Raw genomic sequence first — 24,010 nt, forward strand, 5'->3', positions numbered from 1 at the left:
AAATGCATATTAAGAAATTGTCAAATCTCTTAGGGTATCAGAACGCTTAACAAAAGCTTCTTTCAGATATCTAGAAACTCTCAACAAAAGACCTTTCTTATGTGTAGACATTAAATTAACAAACTTTTGCATATTTGGCCAGGACACTGGCCCAAGATACAAACGACGCAAGTCAGAATACAATATACAGCACATGAGAAAATGATACTCTGATTCGATATTATTTTGATTGTAACATTTACATAATCGATTTTCTCTACTGGTATTATTATATCTACCAGATTCAGTTTCAAGTGTATGAGAACTTAATCTAAAGCATGTAAAGTGTTTACGTAATGTATCATTTTTTAAAACATCTAGATAAGTTTCGTAACAAAATTCAGTTTTGTATTTCACATAATAGCCAAGTTTTGGCTTACTACTTATAGATACATGCCAATTTTGTATGTACTGATCTCGTAGACGTCTTTTTAGACTATTGAAGTAATTAATATTTTCATCAAAATCAGTTAAAAGGTATGAATATCCTAAATTTTCTAACAAAGAGTTCATACAACTTTTTCTATCCGTGTTGTTACATTGTTCAGTGTACATAGTGTTAATAGATGTACCAGCATTCTTTTTTACTTTTAACCAGAATTTAATTGCTCTTTCCTTAGGTAAAACCGACAGTGGAAATCTACCAAGTTCACCGTTTGTTTGGTGTTTGTTTTCGTACTCCTAATATTTGCTTACAGAATCTAATATGTAATTTATCTACTTCCTTATAATTGTATGCCTCCCAAACTTCTGCTCCGTATAATATAATTGGTACAACCATACAGTCAAATAGGTACAATTTTGTTTTAATATCTAAAGGAACTCTATCGAATAACGCCAAAAGATTATGATACGCTTTTAAAGCTTGGTCTGACAATGCTGTTACGGTACTAGCCATGTTACCAGTATATGTAAATTTTACTCCCAAACATGTAAAGCCATCAACTGTTCAATTTTTTCACCGTTTATACATATATCAATATTGTTTACCTGCTTTCGTTTCTCGGATACACAAAGTTTAGTGTTACTGATATTTATTTTAAGTTCCCATTTAACAGAATATTGATACAAATTATCTAACTGTTCTTGTAAACTAGATAAACTAGAAGGATCCGTAGTAAATAGAACAATATCGTCAGCATACAGGATTACATACATAGAAAGTAGCCGGAGGTCATTCTCATTTAATGTGTCAAAATTAATGTGTTTTACAATATCATTGATGAAAAGGATAAATAACAAGGGAGATAACGGCTCTCCCTGTTTTACACCAAGAGTTACGTCAAATAATTGTGACATAGACATAGCTGCACATATTTTTACACAAGATTTAACATTACTTTAAATCGCTTTAATCATAGTTATCATTTTACAGCTAATTCCAGATCTTACTGATTTCACCCATAATGCGTCTCTAATCACAGTATCAAAAGCTTTTTCGTAGTCAATAAATATACACCATAATTTAGACTTATTAGCTAATACTTTTTTAATAGTAGAATGTAGTAAGAAGATGGCATCAGATGTAGAACAACCATCCCGGAAACCAAACTGAGCATCGCTAAATACATTTTCTGATTAATACCATTTATTTATCCTATTTCTTAACATTCAAGTTTCAAAGTTTATTGGCAAATCGGCATAAATACAATACCTTTGGCCATTAAACAATTTAAATACAATACAGATGGCCAACATTTACTTCACAATACATGCACAATATTCAATCTATCAATAAAAAAAAATACTAATTAACTAACTAAGAAGCAGGTATGATATTTAGCGTTTCCTGCCTTTTTGACATAGCATAGTGTACATATTTTGCCAAGTTCTTTATTGTTTTAGTATTTATACTTGACAATGTTTTAGTAAATTTCTGGATGGACGGGAATGGTACAATAATACTATATTTTTTTCTCAATTCTCTACATAAAATAAAATGGTACTCAGATTCAACTACTTTTAAATTACAACATCTACAAAGTCTGTTATTTCTTTCAATATTTGTATATCTACCAGTTTCAATTTCTAACGAGTGAGAACCTAGTCGCAATCTCGAAAGATCTTTTCTTATTTTAGCATTATTAACAACATCAAGATACTTTTCATATTTGAATTTTCGCATTTGAACAATTTATAATAATCTAACTTCGGCTGGCTAGCTATGGTTGCATGCCAATTCTGTATATATTGATCATAAAGACGTTGTTTAAACAAAGGCATGTAATTAACATTAGCATTAAAAGCATCCCACATATTACTAAAACCTAGATTATTTAACAGTGTTTTCATTGCAAATGCCCAAGTATTATTTCTATTTATATGTATAATTTGTAATTGGTCAACAAATATGGTGTGTATAGGATTATTCGTGTTTTTCATAATTTTGGTCCAATACTTCAGTGCTCGTTCTTTACATTTAACAGTTAAAGAATATCTACCTAACTCACCGAGTACAGCTGCATTCGATGTTTGAGGTTTAACTCCAAGCAATTGTTTACAAAATTTAAGATGCAATCTATCAACTTCTTTGTAATTGTAAATGCCCCATATTGCATAACCATACAAGAGTATGGGAGATACCAACGAATCAAACAGTCTAAGTTTTGTTTTAACATCAAGGTTGATCTTATTAAATACCGAAAGCAAACTGTTGTAGGCTTTAAGTGCTTGTTCATGCAACTTTTGTACAGCATATTTCATGCAATCAGTATAGTGGAATTTAATACCAAGATACGTAAAAGAATCAACAGTATCAATAGTTTCATTATTGACAGTCCACACAAAATTATGTCTAGTTTTGCGTTTTTCAAATACACATACTTTAGTTTTGCTAACATTAATTTTTAAACCCCATTTGCAAGAATATTCGTATAAATTATCTAACAAAGTTTGGAGACTGTTAGGATCAGTTGTAAAAAGAGCAATATCATCAGCGAACAACAGCATATATATTGACAATAATTCAATATCTTTATCAGTAAGGTTTTCAAAATCAATTGACTCGCTTATATCATTAATAAATAAAATAAACAAAAGAGGAGAAAGCGGTTCTCCTTGTTTAACACCAAGTGACACATCAAAAAAGTCAGAAGTACTCATATTTCTGCAGTTTCGTACACAAGATTTTACATTCATATATATTGCCTTTATCATGTTCAACATTTTGCAGATTACACCAGATTTTACAAGTTTTATCCAAAAAGCATCATGGTTAACAGTATCAAAGGCTTTTTTGTAGGCAATGAATGCGCAATACAATTTCGATTTGTTAAATAGAACCTTTTGGATAATACTATGCAATATAAATATACAGTCCGTGGTGCTATGATTATCTCTAAACCCAAATTGTGTATCATTAAAAATATTTTCATTTTCACACCATGTGTTTATCCTATTTCGAAGTGTAAGAGAGAATATTTTAGCCATGATATTTACAAGTGTAAGGCCACGATAGTTAGCGGGATCAGCTTGATCTCCTTTCTTGAAAATAGGAACAATTATACCCTTTGTCCAAGACTCAGGATATTCACCTTTCTCATATATGAAATTAAAAATTTGTACAAGATATGGTGCAATAAAATATTTACTATCAATAAAGAAGTCTGCTACATTCTTAGTAATATCTGCACTTTTATGTCTATTTAACATAGAGATAGTTTTGCATATTTCTTCAACAGTAAATAAACAATCTAAAGTATCAACATTAACAACTTGGTCTCTATGTAAATTCTCATCGGCACCGAAAGTACTAGGGTGCGGTGAGTTTGACATATTTTTGAAATGATTAACAAAGTCATTAATATCCGCTACCTTATGATTAACATTGCTAGTATTTTTGTAACATTTAATATGTTTCCAAAATTTTCTTGAATTGTGTTTGCTTAACATAGATAAAGTCATTTTTTCTTTATTGTAAAATACAGATTTTGCAGCGCGTTTAGCTTTACAAAACTCACTCCTTGCATTTAAAAACTGCATCTTATTTTCATTCGTTGGATTAGAGCTAAATAAACGTTTACATCTATAAAATTCAACCTTTTTACGTTTACAGTTATCATTAAACCAGCCCGAAGTTTTACATTTTCTCTATTTAGTTTGGCAATTACGATACTGTCTGCCACATAATTCAAACGAAATATCAAAAATAATATCTGACAAATTATTTACACAGGTATTTACATCAACATTATTTGCGGACAAGTCATCCACCACTTTATCAAATAATGTTTTTTTTATTATTTAATACATCATTTAATACATCTTCATCGCCATTTTCTCATACAATTTTATCATACATCCTCCCATCAGCACAATCATCATTCGTGTATTCTAACTTTAAAGTAAATGAGATAGAGCAATGGTCCGAATATTCGGATAAATCATGAACACGCATATTATTAAGTAACGAGTATAGATTGCTATTGCTAATGGCATAGTCAACAACACTGGCCGCTACATTGTTACGTTTTAGATTAAAGCACGTAAAACGACCTGGCTCCTTACGTCCATTCATTATGTATAAACTAGACTGCTTACACAACGATAACAACTTATTCCCAAAATTATTTGATGTTTCATCAAAAGAAGACCGTACAGTTAACCCCGTAGGTACATCATTTTCGTCAGGTAAATCAACATAACGGTGCAGATTAATATTTGGTACAGTATCTGATCTTTGACCCACACGTGAATTTAGGTCACCACATAATATAATGTCACCTAATTGAGCATAGTGGCGAAAAAAGTCAACATTTATGAAAATATTTTCAACATAACATTAACTAGAGTAATTCCTCTATAATCAGCAGGATTATGCGTATCTCCTTTTTTGTAAATGGGAACAATGGCACCTTTAGTCCATGCCTCCGGGTATATACCTGTATCCTATATTTTATTAAAAATTGTACATAAGTAGGGACTTATAAATTGCTTTGCATCAATAACTAAAATCTGCCACATTGTTATCGAAATCACTGCTTTTGTGTTTCTTTAAAAAAGAAATAGTTTTACAAATTTCATCAACTGTAAAAGGCAGATCCAACTGGTCGATATATAGTGTTTCATCCCGAGACTCAGTGAACGTATCTGCAACAAACTGATTATCTGCAGATGTAGACATGTTAGAAAAATGATTCTTAAAATCTTCAATGTCGACATCAGTATTTACATTTTTTCTTTTACTTTTGAATTTTTTAATATAACTCCAAAATTTTCTTGGCGAATGTCAAGAGTTTATTATTTTCAGATGGATTTAATTTGAAATTAGTCTTGTTTCGTAGGAAGTTGTTTTTTTGCAGTACGACAATCTTCATTAAACCATGCACATTTCCTTTGGATAGATTTATCAGTTGCGGAGAAAGTTTTGCCAAAACAGCGAAAAGAAATACTATGTATAGCATTTGACATATCATTTATACATCAAGACCAAGGTGATCTATGTTTTATCATATCGTTTGCATAATAGTTACGTAATTATTTCCAGTATATTACTTAAAGGCAAAGAAAATCTCCCATGTAAGTTACCGCCCCCCCCCACCCCCCTTAAAAGCCAGACATTTTAATTCCAAATAAACAGGATCCTGTCTGGTCCAGTCTGATAAGGGTCCATAAAACCCCTGTAGACTTGACATGTAGTCCGTGTCAGAGGATCATAAGTTTTATTGATATGTACAGATAATTGGTTATTTCCATTGCTATACACTTCACTGATTCAAATGCAGCTTTTTTTCAGATTATACACAAAATTATTCTAATTGATAATATACTAATTGTAATTGCTCATTCTTGTTGAATAATGTCCTGACCAATTAAATTATAATTCTTACATCAAGATAATTCTCACCATTTTAGAAAACTCTCGCCTTTATTTCATGAAAAATGAAAGAATTATTTAAAACTCAATAACAGAAACGACAAGCACTTTTTTAATTATCAATTAAATCAATCAAAATACACATGATTTATTTATACATAAACTATTCATTAGTTTTAAAAAGGTGCCTGAATGCATTTTATTTTTAATTTTTTTAATTAAGCAATTATGAGATAAAATTGTTTTAAAGCTTGATTAATTGAAAAATAAATGTTGTATTTTATTACTTTGTTTGTTTAGTTCCAATTTAATCAGGCTTTCTAAACTCGTTATAAAAGTGAGAATTGGTTTGCTATAAAGGTGAAAAATATCACATGCAATCTATGTACTGCACAGTTGCTATGCCGACTTTGGTTGTCAAGGGAAACTTTTGGATGATTGGCACATATCATTAACACCTTGTGGGTTCAGGCCATAAAGTTAACAAATATTCATGGTGTGAATTTCAGGGATTAATAACATCTGTAGAAATTTCTGTGGTTAGCTCAGGTCACCTCAGGACATTGAAGTATTCTGGATTTTGCCAAAAAAAAATGTGAGAAGGAAAAAATCAAAATAAAGGAGCCATATATCAGCACTGTACTTTTATCATAACATAACATATTACAAAATGTTTAATAGTACAATTCCTATAAACATCAGTTTCATTCAATTCAATTTCTTGATATTTATATATATAGATATATGAACACCCATTACATAAAACATTGAAATACAATGCTCAAATAAAAAGATAAATGTATATCTTCAAAAAATCAGTATAACTAAATTATGGTCTTCATTTTACATGTACATGCAAGTGACAGACTCCAGTAAGAAACTCAGCGAGTACAATTTTAGTTAGCTGCATGAAAAGAATGTCAGCTTTATATCATAATTATATTTAGGAATAATATTTCATGTTTATTTGATTTGTAGTCTTTTAGTTTATAGTACTGACTTTTTCAACTGGCTTATTTTACTTAAATTATAGTTATTTTTTAAATATAAAAAAAACATATTCTCATTATTTATATACAAATAAAACATGTATCCCTCTATTCATTATCACTCTATTAATCATAATAGTCTATGCCATTAACATTGACATGAATATCAAGATATCAAGTCCATCCTTTTCTTCTTTTTTTTTTTGGGGGGGGGGGGGGGGGGGGGGGAGGGGCTGGGGCACATCGGTCCGTCCGTCTATCCGTCAGGAACCCTCTGAATACAGTCCTCTGATTCAGAAAAAGTATTTATAAACTGGTTTGGAGAGTTATCGATAGTTTATAGGAGGATAGAATTTACTACCTTACCAGAACAGGGAAAAAAAGAGAGCGTAAGAGAGTGTAAGGATGTTGTGTACTGATGATGCCTGAATGTATGTTATCATTTACACAAGGATTATATCAAAACACTTATGGACAACCATACCGGTATATGGGCCATAAATTGGAGTAATTTGTATGCCTGTATTTGTGTCCCTGTATGTGTGTCTGTTTGTATCTCAATCCTTCTATATTTCTGTCAACAATGATAACAACAGTAGGTCAAATCTGATTACAATATGTCTTTTTTATTAGCTAAAATGTGCCATAATTTTATACTATATCCTCGGTATTGCTTGAAAACATCATGAAGCCAAAATGCAATGAGTACACAGAATTTTTTATTTATTCTAGTGTTCTGGTTTTTTTCCATAAAGATTTCCAAACATAACGATTTTTTGCTTTGATGTTATTGTTGCAATTAAAAATGTTTATAAAAGAATTTACATAGAGAGAATCAAGTGCAAAATATACTGTATTCCTTGATTAAAAGATTTTCAACAAATCAGCAATGTGTTTAATATTCATCATACATTGAGAGGAATCATTTAGAATTCCTTGAAACTTAGACATTTCACACCCTACTGGAGATAATACTTGTGGTCAGATTGCTGGGTCAGTGAGCCATTAGTTAGCAATAAATGTTAATCATCAAAATGTTCCCCTGTCGGCCTTTAATATGATAAACAGAAGCAAGTCCATCAGTGTGTGTGTGCAAGCCAAAGTAACCCACTGTGAGCTGTGAATAAGATGGGAATTTAATCCCATACATTTACTTTAAAAACTACAGTTAGAAGAATAGAAAGAGACTGACTTATTTGTATAGCATCATTTATATATATTAGGCCTCTGTTATGTACCCATATAGTGTATCAAGGCATTTTGCTTTCCCCATTTTAATCTATATTATTTATTAAAACTTAACTTTTATTAAAATACTGTTTTAAGGGACTGACAGAGACAGCAAAGTCCTAAATCCTTAAAGAAATATTAGTTTGTTTACATTTTTCAGCCGAACCACCGTTTTAGTAAGTTATCGCTGATTGGCTTAGACGTCATTGTCTGCTTTGTCGTGATTGGCTGACTTAAAGTTGTTTACAAATCAAGTAGGTCAATCCGATTTTTCTGAAAAATCAGAAAAACCGGATTGAACCACCTGATTGTTACTGTAAATAGAAAATGATTATTTTTAAAGCTTAATAAAGTAGTTTTAAATAAATGTTTTAATGTTTTTTTTGTATATTTTCACTGTCAGATTACCTACTATTCTATTTTCCTTCTTATGTATTACCTGGACCTTATTATTACTAAGTTTTGCTGATGACCTTATAAGAATAACAATGCCAGATGTCACATTGAAATTCTAACCCCTCAAACTAAGTTTGTGGAGTAAAATAATGTCCCTGTATTGCTATCAGAAATATCTGTGTTGCCTAGTATGTGGTGAGGCTGACTTGATGAACATATATAAGATAGTCTCACTCTTGTGTGGGCTCATGATGTCTTTTGCGCCATATTATTTACAATGAGCCCATATATGCAGTAAACTGCTAAAATTTATAATATAAGAGAGATAAAAATATTTATATACAATATGGAGTCTTTAAACATACCAGGCACCATGTAGCAACCGTCCTCCCATATACCTATGTTGGTCATCAGACAAAAACATTTTAAGACAATGCCTCACGTGTGACTGTATTTAAAATATAAATATTAAGAACACAAACAATCAAATATATATACAAATGACTACCGTTTCACGGCTTACTTATTAGGGCCACTGTTAAAATGACAAAATATGTTAAAATATTTACATTTGAAGTATGTACATGTTAAAAATAAGAGTCACACGGTATGGCAACATTTAAAACTACATTTTTCTATACTAATTCGCGTACACCATGGTGTCTGTACTGTTTTCTAAGATGGGAGACTTAAAAGGACAGTAATCAACAAAAACAAGTTTTTTATGCTCTTTTTTTTTGTTTTCTCCTTTCTTTCTCTCCTTGGCTATATCAGCTAATAGTGGATATAGCTGAATATAATCCTTCAAAACTAGTGGTAAATCCTGGGGTAACCGTCTAGAGATAGATATTATATGTCACGACTATTCTTTCTTGTAGTTTATTTATCTGGTAGTGGCCAGTCTCCTATATTTATTTTATTTCATTTCTTTAAAAGACTAATTCTCCCCAGTTATATTGTTGAACTGTAGTGTTCTAAAAATTAACCGATGTTGCTATATAGCGCAGACATAACCCAGACACCACGTGACTCTATTGGAATGTGAGGTTACAATTAGGTTATTTTGGGGTATCCCATAGTGTGTAATTCGTTGTTCTCTCTACATTCCTGCTGAGAATTGTAAAAAAAAATTAAAGCAAAATAATACTTATTCATTTAAATATATCCAAATCGTATTAGGTCTATCATGTTTATCTATTATATAAGTGTAATTTGTCCAAATCAGGTAAAAATCAGTTACATATTGAGAAAAATAGAGCCATTTTATATAGGTACAAGAAACGGTTGCTAAGCAACCATTTTTTAATATTTTTTATTCAAACTTTCAGAAACTACTCTTTAAATGTTATATTTAATGTTTATTATCTATTATTTTTTCCCGCTAATTTTTTGAACGTTTTTTAGGGGGGAGGAAAAATGTGGTAAATTTTGAAAATCCTTAAAAACGTTTTTTCTTGATAATTTTCTTTAAAGTTCTGTTATTTTAACGAAATTTTCACATTTTGTCCTTTATATATAAGCGCATCTGATTTTGTTAATCATTCATATGAAATCTATCCCCAAAAACTATTCGACGTCAAAAACCAAAATTCTGCTTTTGTAAAAAACCCATTTTCGCCCCTCTTTATTTTCTTTCTAAAAAGTTTATTTTTTAATATTTTCAGATTCTGTTTTTTGTATTTAGTCATTCAAAGCTATATCTAAGTGACTATGATTGTGGTAATTTTCAATCATCTCTTTCCATGTATAATATGGATGTCAAAGTAACTGTTTTATTTGTGTCTGTCATATGCTATTATATTGCTAATTTTTATTTATTTTCCATATAAATTAGCATTTTACCATATACTTTTCTCTATTATATCCTCATTTCTGTTTCTAATTTCTAATTAATATGTAACCTTATTACTACTATTTCTAAACTTTTCTTTCCAAAATCTGTGTTTTTTATATAAGCTATCTTCAATTTTACTATATTCACCCACTTTGGTTTGACTTTTTTTCTTATTCAGTGTATTTCTTCAATCTTCTATACCAGACAGCAATGCATATATAATATCAAGGAAGCTGTAGAGAGAATCAGTATATATTATTCCAAGTCATTAGTTTCCAATCTATATACACAGCTGTTAGTATATATCCAAAAAGGCTGTTAGTATAAATTTAACAGTCTGAATGCTTACTTGTTTTTTGTTTCTATTTGGATTTCAGGTTGATATCCACCTATGCAGAGGGATGTAAGGCAGTCCACACAATCCTTACATGTAACAGACATCAACCGTACTTTCTTGGTCTAATTATACAATAAAAGAAAGTAATAAAATAAATATTACTGCTATTTGCTGATTGTTTTCAAGTCCCCTGTCCAATAGTCTATCAGTCGTCTAGTCTTGTATATTGGCTCTTACCGCCAATACGCAGACCATAGGCCACATACCTTGCATTCCAGAATCAGTGTCTTTAAAGGCAAAGAAAATCTCCTATATAAGTGACCCCGCCCCCCCCCCCCCTCCCAAATACCAGACTTTTTTAATCCCCAATATACAAGATCCTGTCTGGTCCAGTCTGATAAGGGTCCATAAAACCCCTGTAGACTTGACATGTAGCCTAATTATTGTCAGAGAATCATAAATTTTATTGCATACAGGTAAATTGGTTATTTTCTGTGTTTTGCATTTTATTAATTGAAATGCTGTTGTTTTTTTTAGTCTTTTTTCAGCATGTACACACAATTATTTTAATTGATAAGATACTAATTTTGATTGCTCAGTCATGTTGAGTAATGTCCTGGCCAATTAAATTATAACTCTTATAGCAAAGCATTTCTCACTATAAAATAATTATTCAAAACTTAATAAGAGAAATTACAAGTTTGTTTATTCAATGCTTATGATCTTTTTATCAAAAGTAACAAAATAAAAATGAAAAAAAAAGATAATTGCTGGATTTTTTTTAAAGGGAGTCAGTGGCGCAGTGGTTAGCAGGTCGGACTACAACGCCAGCGGTCCGGGTTCGATTCCCGGTCGCGGCTGATATCCCGACTAGTGTTCAGTGCTGGGTGATTTACTTAAATTGGTACTGTTTCCAGCAGTATCGGCCTAGACTGGATGCTGGGGAGGTAAATATGACGCCTGCCGTGGGCTCGTCTGGAAATAAGTTGTTCCATCCATTCCAGGTGGGGACTTTCGTCGACTACCCACGTTAAACAAGAAACTTTACCTTTAAACTTTTATTTTATTAGAAATTAAAGAAGCGTTCAGTTGCATTTTTAATAGATAAAGAAGGTATATAGACAGAAGGATATTATATATTAAAAATGCTTAATTCCTCTTGTGTTGTCTAAATAATGTTAACTTTCTTTTATGTATAATAAAATCCAGCAATAAAGATATATCATTGTTCAAAATACACAATAATTTATTACTTCTAAAAGCTATGTGCCTGAATGCATTTTTTATATTTTTGATATTAAAAAACAGCAATAATGAGATGTAATTGTTAAATAACTTACTTTATTAAAAATATGAAGAAACACTGTTGTATCTTATCACTTTGTTTATTTAGCCCTAATTCAATCAAGCTTTCTAAACTCGTTATAAAGGTGAGAACTGATTTGCTATAAAGGTGAGAAATATCACCTGCAATTTATTTACTGCACAGTAGCTATACAGTAGCTTATTATGATAAACAGAAGCAAGTCTACCAATGGTCCTGACTTGTGTATTGGCCCTTATCGCCAATACGCAGACCTTATCATCTCCATAGGCCACATACCAGGCATACCAGAATCAGTGTCTTTAAAACAGCAGCTTCAGTGACAAAGAGCCGCATCCCCTAAGAAATCATGATAGATGTCGTTCAAGTCTGATAAAAATATATACAACAACTATTTAAGGTTGTAGAATAAACTAGATCAAATGAAAGAAAATATGACACTTTTAAATGAAAGGAACAAGTTTTATATTTGTATGATGTGTGGAAATAGACTAAGGATTATGATTTTTTTTTTTTTGACAAAAGTAAGAATAAAGCCGGCTTCTCAGGTAAGATATGATTTATAACATATTTATCTTTAATAAAAGCAATCTGTAAAATAAATTGTGTGATTAATATCAACCTTTATTTTGGCAAAACAAATTGTAATATAATGTTGATTTTATGTAGGTTTACTTATTGTTCAGCGGTCTTTTTGCCACACGTAAAGAGCGCATGCGCATGGAAATCAAAACATCCACTAAAACTACGTAGCGACCAACCGCATTGTTAAAAGGTCTATAAGCATGAAAACATTAATTTGTTGTGGTCCCTTCCTAAAATGCTTCATACGGGTCTGCATATTACTATTAAAGGGTTGATATCCCCTCCCCCCCCCCAATAAATTGCCAAATATGTACCACTCAATGGACTCTCAGAGGAAAAGGTGGGTACCCACGCACCCAAGTCCACAATTGAGAGGATAAACAGTCCGTTTTTCAATGGTCAGGCAAAGAAGAATTAAATAAATTTATTTTTACAGCTCTTTAGGCCAGGGTATCACTGTGATCGTTAGGGTGTCTAAATTCTCGATTTTAATTTAAAAAGGGATGTGCTTTTGAGGAATTTCATAGAAAAAAGGTTGTTGATTCTTTCGTCGTTTTCGGGGTACGTTTCAAGTGTCGGTAAATAATACTTTCATAATTTGGTAATTTATTTAAATGTTTAAATTAAACATTGTTTAATACATGGTTGTACACTTCCTAAACGTTTTACAGAAGGCCAGTTTGACAAATCAGGAGACCATTTTATATGGCGTAATATATGAATTAAAAGTAAAGAGATACACCAAGTAGTTATATAATTGTACCTGCAAGTACAATTGTATACCTGCAGGTACAAAAAATACCTGTAAGTGTAAAACAAAAATGTACATGCAGGTATCAAATTGTACATGCATGTATAAAATTGTACCTGTAGGTGTAAATCATACCTGCAGGTACACTTTTATAACTGCAGGTACAAATAAAAAATGTACCTACAGGTATAAAAATGTACCCGCAGGTATATTTTTGTACCTGCAGGTACACTTTTATACCTACAGATACATATCAGAATTGTACGTGGAGGTAAAATTTATACATGCAGGTATAAATATTTTTGTACGTGCAGGTAAAAATTGTACGTGCACGTACAATTTTATACCGGCACGTACAATTTTATACCTGCACGTTTTGTTTTGAAAATTCATACCTACAGGTATAAAATTGTACGTGCAGGTATAAAAGTATACGTGCAGGTATAAAATTGTACATTTCCAATTTGTACCTGCAGGTATATTTTTGTACCTGTAGGTATAAAAATATATCGGCACGTATAAAATTGTACCTGAACGTACAATTTGATTACTCCTTGATTTATCTATTTAGTTCTGACCCAAATTGTACGCCATATATTTTACCCGCTATCCGCTTCCCACAAGTTACGCTGTTAAGTGTTTTAACGCCGTTACAAAGCAAAGTTCCTACACAGTGCGCATGTGTTTACCTGTGATCGACCATTTTCCAATTGTTAAACCTCTAAACATTTTACATGCCATAGTTTGAAAGTTTTTTAAGGAATCTAGATAATATACACATAATTGGAAAGGAAAAATTAAACGCTTTCTAACATGTATTTCTTAATTTTTATTTTTTTTTAATCTTAACGTAATTTTTGCCCAACAGATTCCGTTGGGCATTTCATACACAACGAAGAAAACTTTCCCAACACATTTTTGACCTTTTCTGGTTTGTACTCGGAGGGGGATATTGGCCAGTCAAAACAAATATAACGATATTCAACTCTTGAATACAATTATTCGGAGGGGGATATCGACCAGTAAAAAAAAATAACGATATGCAACGTTAACTCTTGTGTACAATTACAAATGTATTTGGACTACTGCGATGTGAACTACGGATACTTCATGGTGCACAATGAACTTTGATAAATATGCATAGTAACCATAAAACTTGGAAAGGTATATTCGTGGCCTGGTTCTCATTGTTTGGTCGTTTTTACAGACATTCTGTAAATATATGGACAATCAATAAATGTAACGATTTTTCTGTCTATACACTGGGTAGATCTATATGAAATATGTTAGAATCACAATTGAAATCAAAACCGCATGTTAAAATAAAATGTTTTACTTACATCTATCTATTTATATATACTGCATCACGCCTCTTTTCGAGTATTACGTGCAGCTGTGCGCCTGTACAAGAAATTAAAAAAAAAAGTAGAATGGACAGGAGAATAAAAGTAATACACGATGTGTATTGCAAGCATGAAATACAGCTGATATTAAAAAACAACATAGGATGTGTAGGAGCGGGTTTAACTTGCGGCGGGGGGAGTGGGGGGGGGGGGGACCTTTTCGACGGGGACAGGGGTCTGGCAAGGGATCCTCGGTGCATTTATGACAAAACCTTGTCCAGGGGCCAAATGGGCAATAGGCCCCTCAAGACCCAGACATTGAGTTATTCTGATGCATTTCTATTGAACCACACAATGGTGTAACTTAATCGATCAAAATATGTATCAAGAGTGCCATTTTTCACAGTCTTCGGTTGAAGCCCCGGAGATACAAACAAATAGCGCTGCAATTGTCTAATTGTGATATAAAGTTAATTGTTGAAATATTATTTCCCTTGAATAGACATGATGAAAAAGTAAATACATCACGTTTACATGCGTACACAGGCTAAATACTTACAACGCTTTTGCAGACGCTCAAATCGGAATTGTAGTGATGCGCTCGATATTATACTCTGTTTATAAAATATAATCGAACAATCCTAGGCGCATATCACTTTACATAGACAAGTCAGAATGGAAAGAAAGGTTAAATGCAAAGCAGAAATCAGGTTGAAAAGAATTAAATCTATATGATACTAAATAAATGTTATATTAGACTGCAAGTTATATCTCTTTTCCAAAATATTGCAGGGGCCAAACTATAGTTCGCCCCCCGCCCCGTCTCCTACGCTTATGAACAAGAAGGATTTACCAGGTTGGGGAAGGCTATATACGGCTAAAAGGTGAACAAAAGAACTGCACGTTTCCATTATTAACTCTTAAACTGTAAATAGGTGCATATTAGTTACTTGCATATTAACTGAAGTTGGCATTTGTAACATTTTACAGAAATAAGATAAGTTATTTACCGATGCGTTTTTTCAGTAATAATTTCAATTTATCCTTGCATCATACCAAGTTAATCATCTAATAATGTACACAAAACAAACATTTTTTTTGCAATTTTGGTAATTTTCAGCTCTCCTTTCATAAGCACTCTAACACATCTATGAAAATATGTACACAAAGTTGTCATTTGTGAAAGATCTGTGAAATCACACATGTTGTATAGCTGGCATGTCTTATGTATAACCAATCCAAGGGAGGTGAAAAGAATTGAATGAAGATTAAAACTAGCACATTTTTCATGGAAATTTCATGCAATAATACAGTTACACATTATCTCCTGCCAGCCTAATGCCATATATAAACACTGCATGGTCATCACACTGGCGTGTAAAGGCTATGATAAGTTGTTTTTGTGTTCAGTGTTTGTGTCAAAAATAACTAACTGAAAGAAATGAAGGACATAAATTGCAATAAAACAAAATGGTGTATACTTGTAGCATGAGCTAAACTATCAAAACTTTATGTAATATCAACAAACTTTGAAATAGGTCTAGTAATGTGCAGACAACTACCATTCAGGGGATGTTAAACACTGATTCAATTTACATTTGCCTTAAAGTCACTCTGGGTGTTTAATACAGGCTGTTGTGATTACTGGCACAACTATTAAAGCTTAAGTCTCCAATTAAACAAAACAGTTGGACAATAAATCATCGGTAAATGTTGTACTTGATTGATCAGTTCATGTGTAGAGAATTGTGTGAAATAGATGGACACAGCGGCAGGATGCTCGTGTTAAAATGTGAGCAAGGGTGAGAAAAATATACATTTCTTTTGTTCACATTTTAGCCATATGTAGCTATATTAGCTATAAATTAAATTAGCTAAATTTGATACCTTCCCCAACCTGTTTAGGCTTAAAAAAATAAATGTTTGTTTCCGGTATCCCGACATACCCTACATTTTTGACCAGACCCTAAATGTTTTTATGGCCTTGGAGAATATTTTTTTCAACTATTTAACCAAAAGTTGCAAAACTGCACTTTTTATGCTTTAAACATGGCCAGTGATGTTAGAAATCAACTTAATGATGCTCTAAAGGCATTACCCCCTTATTTGCATTCGTTCTTTGACACAAAAATAATTTCCGAAAAGTTTCCTTTAATAAAAACAAATTCCAAAAAAAAAAAATCCGACTTACATACCCTATTTTTTTAGCATGTTACCGGAAACAAAGAATTTTTTTAGGCCTTACAGATAAAAGCAGTTTAAAAACAGGTCTATCGTGTTAAGGTTGAGAATTAGGCCTTGAGAAACAAAAATGAAATAAAAACCAAATCATAGGAAGGAAGAGTTGTTTAACATGAAAACTGAACAGCATGTAAAACATGTATATTACTTTACCAAACAAGTGTCGGTATACTGATATAAACATTAATTCCAGAAAAGGACTGCCTAAAGGGGCCCCACTTCCGGACAGTCAGACGCCTTTAAAACTCACCATTTTCAAAGAACTGTTACACATGTTCCTTTTGATGCAATTGCAATAGCGTGCGAGTGGTGAAATTTCACGTAACAAGATGGAACACAGTTTTCAGCAGTTGTTTATCTTTATTTCTTTACAAATGGCATTCATTTTCAAAGGGAGACAACTTTTTCTCCACGAATACTTAAAATATTCGGAAAAAGTTGTCTCCCTTCGAAAATGAATGCCATTTGTACTTAAAATATTCCGAAAAATTGTCTCCCTTTGAAAATGAATATCATTTGTAAAGAAATAAAGATAAACAATTGCTGAAAATTATGTTCCACCTTGTTATGCGAATTTTCACCACTCGCACTCCATTGCAAATGCATGAAAACGAACATACATGTGTAACAGTTCTTTCAAAATGGTGAGTTCTTAAAAGCGTTTGACTGTCCGAAGTGGGAGCACTTTAGGCACTCCTTTTCGGGAATTCAATGTTTATATCAGTATACTGACACTTGTTTCGTAAACTAATATACATGTTTTGCATGCTGTTCAATTTTCATGTCAAATAGCTCTTTCTTTCTATGATTTGGTGTTGTTTGATTTTTGTTTCTCACGGCCTAATTCTCAACCATAAGCATTTTGTGCAAGTTTGGTCACGCCCTGTTTATACTGGTTCAGGGTAGGGGCTTGCACAAGTTGAGCTGGAATGGAACTCCAAAGCACTATGGTATATATAGTATTATAACATGTATAGATAAAACTAATAGGAGAATGGATGACTTTTTTTCATATTTTCCGAAAAATCAAAGCCATCAGTTGTTTGACAGGAAATCACAGATTATTATTATTATTATTATACCAGATTTATATAGCGCCCTTTTCATGATAAACACGTTCAAAGGCGCTTTACATATAGCAGACGCAGCCATACAGGGCGCGAAATTCATCCTCTACTAATACAGACACAGAGCGATCTGACCAGAGGGACAGAGTGAGATAAAGCCCCCAGAACAGACAGAGAGAACGTTTTAGATACAGACGTGTCCGGCTAACTTAGCCTAGCTCTTTGCGAATAGACAGTCTGGTTCTTTAACGTGCCCGGTGTATAGCACCGATACACGCGAAGCCGTCTTTCCTGGGAGACACTCAAGAGCATCTCAGAAATTTCCAGTGCCTGGACCGGGATTCGAACCCCAGACCTCTGGATTGACAGTCAAGCGTGTTACCACTAGACCATCGGCCCACCACAGATAGCTGCAATTTTAAAATATTTAATGTAATTTTAACAGATTTCTTATACCTACTCTGAAAATTTATAAACTGAAATATCTTTAATTTTATGGATCGTCCGTATATTTACAGAATGTCTGTAAAAATCATGAAATCCTAGACCTGTTAGGGTCTACTATTCTTTCTGGTCTTGTGTAGAAATAATATCTAATATACGCTTACCTTGTTTTATCGTTATAAATCCGACATTATTTGAATTCTTCTAGCTTATCATCAATACACGACATCTTACAGTTAATGGAAAGGTTATGCACATTATTCTTAACGTATAATCTAAATTAAGTAACAGCTTTGAAAATCCATTTCTATTTTTAGTTTAAACGAATGGGAAACCAAAGTAAAACTCTATACATATTTATAACGCAAAATTTATACTATTTCAGTACGATAAGTTAATAAAGGGTTTATAACTATAATCTTAGTGATTTTGTTAAGAAAGTACATAAAGATATTCATTTTTTTAAAGGTTTGCCCAATCTTCAAACGCATGAACTTATGATTACAAACAGAAAACACGTTTAAACAATCATCGATATTTCGACAAGGTCTGATGCACTCAAAGGTGTAACTGTATTGTAAACTGTACAAGTTTACGGTAACAGTGCTATTCAGATATATTAAATATTGATGCCTGGTAAGCCCATATAATTTTGGTATCATTTGAAATAGCCTCACTCTTTCGGTTTCAAACCATTTCAAAAGTCTGTTGAACAGTTCGGCCGGTCTAACACAAAGTTGTATGGAGATAAGACTTAGTGATATTGAAGTCTTTAGGTTGACCGAACAAGTTTTATACTCATTGCATTAGTAATAAAGCGATATTTGATATTCAAGATTGTCTTTCTTGTGTTTTTTTTTTTCCAAACAATTTTGGACTAGTAGAATGCAATTTTGTTAATATGTTAGGCATGCCGAAAGTTTTAAATATTTTTCATGTCATTCAAAATGTTTGTTCGGTCAGCCTTACACAGAGTTACTTATTTGTAAGTGGTAAAAACTTGATACATTTTATAGGAATCTGAATAATTTCCATGAAAAAACAACTTGTTTTTCAAGTTTTGCTTCACGTATATGAAGAATAGGTATATATTTACATGATCATATAGAGAAAAATAGTCTTTTATTTGCGAAATAAATTTGTGTTTTTTTCCCTTTTTGTTACGTCATATTCCACTTTTTAAATACTTTCATATTTAAAGTAGCTAGGAAAATCAAGAAAAGTAATAACATATACATTGGAGTACGATCTAACTTCATTTACCTGTCTCTAAAAATAAAAAAAAATATTTCTACTTCCAAACCATTTCCGGTACAAATTTATTTTTTCAAATACATTGTATACCCTACAGCTATCTTACGCCTACTCGGTTTGCTTCTTGATACCAGTTACATTGCGAACATAGAATGAAAGTGCTTTCATAACGAACCGGCCCAGTTCATCGCTAAATCAGCTTGCAAACATCGTTACGATCACAAGTCAAGAATAAATTAGATAACTTATAGTTCTCAGAAAAGTTAAATCCAATCTACATCTCCTACCATTCTCCGATTTTTGATATTTGACACAATGCTTGTAAAAATACAAACAAATACGATGACACTTACCTTTGTTGACGTTCTTTTATCGCGACAGTACAACATCGGAAGTTGCGACAGAACAATTTACCGTATACCTTTAAAAGAGATAGCTCTGTAGTTTACCAGGGGCCGTATTCATAAAGCATCTTAAGTATAAGTTTGACTTAAGTTGAAGATTTTACTTAAGTTTGTGGTGATTTCAGCTTAAGTCTAAGTAAAAAACTTAAGTCCTATTCATAAAACAGCTTAAACTTAAGATACGTAAGAAATGACTTAAGTCAGAAAACAAAATAACATCGTGAGTACGATTAAAGTGTTGTTTTTCAGATAAAAGCACTTTAAACATAATTGTGCATGTTGTATCTGTCTGAAATTAATGTTGTTGTTTTTAATGTTTTCGTCCACAATAAAAGCCAAGAATTACTTATTAAGTTGTTTTATGAATAACAAATATATTTAAGTAAAATTAATTTCTTACTTAAGTAATACTTAAGTAAATAATCAATTTACTTATACTTAAGATGCTTTTTGAATACGGCCCCAGGCGTGCAATACCGCTATAGTGGATATAGTCTTCAATGCGCGTTAAATATAGATATTTATGTAATTGAGGCAATTTACCTCGCGTAAGCATTACAAACGCTTTTCGATTTTCATTGTAAAAAGTCTTGATCTTTTTGAGAAAAGAGAATTGGCTTTCATTAACGTTTCTGGAGTTTTGATAACTTTTGTCGTCAGATCGCAGCCGTTGATATTAATGCACCAATACGAAAATTAACATTAATTTCTTTCTAAACAAAATGTAAAGTGAATAAATATAGATAAATGTGGACGAGATATTCTGCATATAACCATTTTTAAAGTACAGATTTCAATACCATGATACTGTAGAAAAAAACTAGTATAACATGGTTAAAAATAAATTGAACTACACGCTTGTGACTGTTTGTAATGTTCCGCAATGATGAAATAAAAGCGGGTAATTATGACATTTACAATTCTATCTACGTGTACGATAACGACTGGATGTCGTGTCCATTTAACTGAAACGAAATGAATAAATACCAGGTTGTTATGCAAAATGCTCTAATATGTGTTTAATTTTACTACAAGAGGGCATATAAGTTTAAATACTACAATTCGTGATATATTCAACAAGATAAGCTTGATAAAGTTTACAAAAACGTGTACATGTACTTTGTTTTTATAATCAACTTGCTAGACTAAGTAATAAAATACTAGTATCAAAATGAATACAGTACTGAACCACAAGAAGAAATTCGCTTGGCTTGGCAGTAGCTGGTACAATTTATGTAAATAGGGAACACAAGGGGACTGAAATGTATTAATCCTTTATTTGTTTATTCTTTAACAATATTCATGGCACAGAACAGAACATTTCTATTATTTCCTAGTAAATTAAACTTCCTGCTGAATGAGGCATATCAACAAATTTCTTTAACAGTTTATACTTTCAATAATTTCCAGATGAAAGGGACCGGGTAAAGGGTAAAGTATTTTTTCGACCTAAATTTGCAATGCGTCGTTGTATAAAATTGGATATAAAGATGTTTACAAATAACGTTTAACAACAATGTTAACCCAAGTACAGGACAAATAAACTAAATCTGACACTACATTTTGTATACACTTTAAACATAAACAAGTTTTCAGTATAAAGCATGGTAAAAGTAATGGACCATAAAGCGGGTCCATCAAAGTACATGTAGTTTACATTTAGTTCGCGTTGCAAGGCTAATAACGCACAACTGTATCAGTAATAAAAACTAATTCAAGACTGAATCATATTTATTTAATGATTCTTGTTGGTAAAGTGATCACAATAAATATGATCATTTACTACATGTGTTAAAAATTATTGGACAAAATTAAAAGTATTTTATGTTATCCCAATGAAATGTGTTTGTCACTGGTACCACACTTGAAAATATTGTATTTGACGATCACTAGCGAAAGATATTTCAGGAGCCTCCGTGGCCGAGTGGTTAAGGTCGCTGACTACAAATCACTTGCCCTTCATCAATGTTGGTTCCAGTCCCACTCGGGGCGTTGAATTCTTCATGTGGGGAAGCCATCGAGCTGGCTTATGGAAGGTCTGTGGTTCTATCCAGATGCCCGCTCGTTATGGAATAATGCACGGAGGGGCATATGGGGTCTTCCTCCACATTCACAACTGGAAAGTCGTCGCCATATGACCTATACTTGTGTCCGTGCGACGTTAAACCCAACAAAATAAACAAAGATTTTCGAACTCACATCGAAACACATCGGTATCCTCTATATGCCATAAAACACATGATATACGAATTAGAAAGAACAATAGGTTATTTAAAATTGTAAAATTTATATATGGTCGGAGCTAAATCAGATATATTTACCCTCTTTTTAATCAATTTAAAAGGTGAGTCACTGTAAAATAATTCAAATATAACTACATTGAGATGATCGCAAAAGTATGATTTCATTGCTGTTTATTTTATGGATTGTCAGTTCTGGAAACACCGCGTAAGATGTGTAAGATATGTAATGAAATATACAGATGATAAGCCATAGCACGCACAGTTCTTAATAAAAATACAAACCGTAAAGCCCGTACAAACAAGTTATGTATAAGTACTTTTTTATATACATTTTAATGTTTATAATTAGAATGTATTCATTACACAGGGTATGTGGCGTTGACTCTCCACACGATACGGTTATTCTTCACACATGGCCTCGCATTAAATTTGTCCTAAACATGGATCCAATTTCAATGAAGCTAGAGACATAACTTAGAATTAATCAAATTCCATATCAGGTAATGTAAAATTTTATTACACTACATTTTGTATTATTCTCCACTAATAGTTTTTAAGTTAAAGGCATTACAACAATATCTAGGTTTGACTTGACCGTGACAGGCCTAAATACAACTGGCTACATAGTTGTAAAATGATCCTGATGATAAAAGATCCTGCCGGGATTAGAACGTGTCACAAGTCAAAATAGCTCATTATATGTCGGATACTGATGATAGCATGAAAAATTCTAGTAAATAAGTGTATTGTATATGTTGCTCTTTCTAAGTCCAGTTTCACAAAGGCATTTTGTCATGTTCTATTATTCAATTACAACATCTGTAACTGCATTGTAATTGATTCGATGTTCGAATATGGTTTTAGGGAAAAGCCATCCGTGTATTGTTTATAAAACTGTTCTTATTATGTTGGATATTCTTACAATTATAAAACTGTTTTTATTCCAATTTCACACATGAAAGAAAGAAAAACATATTATTGGTACAGGAGTGGCTTCGATGGAAAAAAAAACACATCAGCTAATAAAACTCGTATTTACTGTTGAAAATAACAATGTATTATCATTCCAATGAAACAAAGTATATAAAAGACCATGAAGTTTATTTATTTACTTTCTAGATGGATACAAAATCATGAAAATGGACCAGACAATAAATCGTGTATACCTTGGATAGAATACAACTGTAAGAGAATGTCTGACTCACATATGATTATAAAGTACTTATCAGGAATATGGAATAAGGATTTGAATGAACATCTACCCATGGAGGACAAAGAAAAGGCTGCTGAGATACAGACATGGCTTTAGGAACGCACATACTGGTAGGTCCATACGTTATAATTCTACTGATTCAGAAGTATTCTGTCTGTACATTCCTTCAAATGTTTCGTCTTTTTTTTGAATACTAAGTACTCCATTCGATTGTTTTTAAAGCAGTTCCTATTTGTGGAGAAACAGCGTTGTTCCGTGATATCAAGGTTTAGAAATTTACATTAAATTTTTGGCAATGTGGATGAAGAAAAGTAGTTAGCCGTTAATGCAAAATATATTTTTTCTAATTTTAATGTAGGGATAACGCATGTTTTTTCGTGTTATAACATCTGCAGAATCCCGAGGTAATGGTTGGTACCCGAGCCCGTTAGGGCGAGCGTACCAACGATTCCCGAGGGATTCTGAAGATGTTACAACACGAAAAGAACATGCGCTAACGCT

The 24,010-nt window shown here is 32.2% G+C and overlaps 2 protein-coding genes across 5 annotated transcripts in view; both read right to left on the reverse strand.

The window, feature by feature from the left end:
- LOC128558439 (uncharacterized) overlaps window positions 1-18,694 on the reverse strand; it is a 69,633-nt gene extending 50,939 nt beyond the window's left edge. For 2 of the 3 annotated variants that reach the window (XM_053547608.1, XM_053547606.1), the window contains exons 1-2: window positions 18,560-18,651; window positions 14,641-14,701 (exon numbers count right to left, since the gene is read on the reverse strand). The gene's annotated coding sequence lies outside the window, so the exon portion shown is untranslated. Of the gene's footprint in view, window positions 1-14,640; window positions 14,702-18,559 lie in introns of all 3 variants that reach the window. The other variant, XM_053547607.1, reaches the window with a different exon arrangement.
- The window catches only part of LOC123555601 (thrombospondin-1-like), a 246,666-nt gene that overhangs the window by 84,917 nt on the left and 137,739 nt on the right, over window positions 1-24,010 (reverse strand). The window lies entirely within an intron of this gene.

Source organism: Mercenaria mercenaria, chromosome 7, assembly GCF_021730395.1.
Source record: "Mercenaria mercenaria strain notata chromosome 7, MADL_Memer_1, whole genome shotgun sequence".
NCBI classification, from domain to species: Eukaryota; Metazoa; Mollusca; class Bivalvia; order Venerida; family Veneridae; genus Mercenaria; species Mercenaria mercenaria.